The sequence below is a fragment of the Carlito syrichta genome, unplaced genomic scaffold (assembly GCF_000164805.1).
Source record: "Carlito syrichta isolate Samal-C Ts95f unplaced genomic scaffold, Tarsius_syrichta-2.0.1 Scaffold314788, whole genome shotgun sequence".
NCBI lineage: Eukaryota > Metazoa > Chordata > Mammalia > Primates > Tarsiidae > Carlito > Carlito syrichta.
This window is the reverse complement of record NW_007258884.1, coordinates 135563-138722: the sequence shown is the minus strand read 5'-3', so window position 1 is coordinate 138722 and position 3160 is coordinate 135563. Positions and strand designations below refer to the sequence as shown.

Here is a 3160-nt window from a genome sequence, read left to right as displayed (position 1 = left end):
GCCTGGGCAATACAGTGAAACCCTATCTCCAAAAAAAAAGAAAGAAAAAATGTATAACATGTTGAGAATCTAATCTCTGCTGCCAAGTCACACTTCGAGGCCGTGTCTGGGGATGCTACTCTTCTGCACCTGTCAGGAATATTTATGAGCATGAAAGCCAGTATTGTAGCCAAGTTGTCCCACTGTATGGGACAGGATAAAACACTGATGCATGGAACTCTGGAGGAGTTTCGAGCTGTTAGTTCTAAAACTGCTACAAGACTGGGAGCATTGGTTCAACCCTGTAATCCCAGCACTTTGGGTGGCTGAAGCAAGAGGACTGCCTGAGCCCGGGGGTTCCAGACCAGCCTGGACAACTTGGTGAAACCTCATCTCTACAATAAATCAAAAAATAAGCCAGAAGTGGTAGCACACACCTGTAATTCGAGCTACTTGGAAGGCTGAGGTGGAAGGATTGCCTGAGCCTAGCACGTCGAGGCTGCGGTGGCCGTGAGCGTGCCACTGCACCCCAGCCTGGGCGACACAGTAAGACTCCGACTCAAAAAAAAACCCCAAAGAACTAAAATTGCTTACAATATGGCAGGTGCTGCCAACATCCTGGTGGAGAAGCTGAGGTCAACATCAGATTTGAAATATTTAAGGTAGATAAAAAACGATTTTTCAGCAATGCAAGAAAAATAAGTGTATAGTTGTGGGCAGTGGTGCTGTTGGTAAAACATGCCTCGTGATATCCTACACAACAAATTTCCATCTGAATATGTACTGGCTGTTTTTGACAACTATGCAGTCACAGTTATAATTGGTAGAGAGCCATATACTCTTGGACTTTTTGATACTGCAGGGTAAGAGGATTATGACAGATTACGATCGCTGAGTTATCCACAAACAGATATATTTCTAGTCTGTTTTTCAGTGGTCTCTCCATCTTCATTTGAAAATGTGAAAGAAAAGTGGGTGCCTGAGAAACTCATCGCTGTCCAAAGACTCCTTTCTTGCTTGTCAGGACACAAATTGATCTCAGAAATGCCCCCTCTACTACTGAAAAGCCTGCCAGGAACAAACAGAAGCCTGTCACTCCAGAGATTGTTGAAAAACTGGCCCATGACCTGAAGGCTGTCGAGTATGTGGGGTGTTCTGCGCTCACACAGAAAGGCCTAAAGAATATATCTGACGAAGCAACATTGGCTGCCCTGGAACCTACAGAACCGAAGAACAGCCACAGGTGCGTGCTGCAATGACCATCTCTCCAGAGCCCTTTCTGCACAGCTGGTGTCGGCATCATACTGAAAGCAATGTTTAAATCAAACCAAACGTTAAAAATTAAAATTCGTTTCTGCAATAGTGACAAATGCCCTGCACCTCCCCACATGCACTGGTGTGAGACAAGGCCCATAGGTTTGGCCCCCCCTTCCCCCTCCCAGTACTAGTTAATTTTGAATAATTGTGTATCATCAGAAAAGTGATCAGTACTAGTTTTTGTTTTGTTGTTTCAAAAATAAATTTCCACAGCGTTCCATGGTAGCAGGATTTGGGCACACAGCCCAAAGCAAACCAACCCCGCGCCCACAGTCCCCTTTAACACAATTCCTGCAGACAGAAACTGCAACAGGAAACAGTACCTCTGAGGAGGAAGTCACAGAAGATGACACTGGACATCTTACTCAGCAGGAAATAGATTTACTGGCAGGATTTTTGGAATTGGCAGGATTTTTGGCATTCATGCCCCAAAGTATATCGCAGACCCTGAATGTTTCCATTCATCCTTCTTTCTACCTCAGGGAGAGGGGAAATGTTCCTTGTCACCAAATTAACCCCTTTTGAGCGGCCAACCTGCCTCTCTAGCACCTTCAGTCTTCACCCCTCAATTAACCCTTTCCTGAGCCAGGCTCGGTGGCTCAGCCTGTAATCCTGCACCTTCGGGAGGCTGAGGCTGAGGTGAGTGGATTGCCTGAGCCCGCGGGTTCGAGACCCGCCTGGGCAGGCGAGACCTCATCTCTACAATAAATCAAAAAAATTAGCCAGGTGTGGTAGCGTGCGCCTGTAGTTCCTGCTACTTGGAAGGCAGAGGCGGAAGGATCGCCGGAGCCCAGCAGGTCGAGGCTGCGGTGGCCAGGAGCAGCCACTGCACTCCAGTCTGGGTGACAGAGTGAGACTCCAACTCAAAATAAAATAAAATAAAATAAAAAAGTAACCCTTTCCTCTTGAACGCCATTATCGTCTCCTTTTCCATGGGTTCCCATGAGTTTTGACAAAGGAAATTTCTTTCTGAATTCAAATACACACTGGATTCCACTTTTATTTTATTTTTTTATTTTTTATTTTTTGAGTTGGATTGTCACTCTGTCATCCAAGCTGGAGTGCAGTGGCATGCTTACGGCTACCGCAGCCTTGACCTGCTAGACTCAGGCGATCCTTCTGCCTCAGTCTTCCAAGTAGCTGAAACTATAGACATGCACCACCACACCCAGATAATTTTTTTTTTCATTGTTGAGATGAAGTCTCATCATGTGCACAGGCTGGTCTCGAACCTGTGGACTCAGACAATTCTCTCATCTCCATCTCCCAAAGTGCTGGGATTATAGGTGTGAGCTACTGTACCCAGCCTGGTTTCTCCTTAAAAAAAAAAGCCAACTGGGTGCAGTAAATCAAAAAGTTAGCCTGGCATGGTGGTTCATGCCTGTAGTTCCAGATACTTAGAGGGCTGAGGTGGAAGGATCGCTTAAGTCCAGCAGGTTGAGGCTGCGGTGACTATGAATGTGCCATTGCACTCAAGGCTCAAGTCAGGAGACTCCAACTCAAAAAAAAAATAAAAAAATAAATTTAAAAAAAGCCCCTTAGGAAGAGGGAATTTTAGGCATGATGTATCTTGACAGTGGTCATGGTTATACAATTGTATACCTTTGTCAAAACCCATAGAACTGAAAGGGTGAATTTATATATAAACCATATGCCAAAAAAACACATGATTTTAGGCCGGGTACAGTGGCTCAGGCCTGTAATCCCAGCAATTTAGGAGGCTGAGGTAGGAGGATCACTTAAGACCAGGAGTTCCAGACCAGCCTGGGAACACAGTGATACCCTCTTAGAGAGGGAGAGAGAAGTGCTAATTGTGAATTGCTACATATGCCTGCAAGGGGGGAGGAGGAGAGAGGGAGGGAGA

The 3160-nt window shown here is 45.7% G+C and overlaps 1 pseudogene; it reads left to right on the top strand.

Annotated features, from left to right (window-relative positions):
- LOC103274472 overlaps positions 1 to 1238 on the top strand; it is a 12697-nt pseudogene extending 11459 nt beyond the window's left edge.
- The last annotated feature ends 1922 nt before the right edge of the window (positions 1239 to 3160 follow it).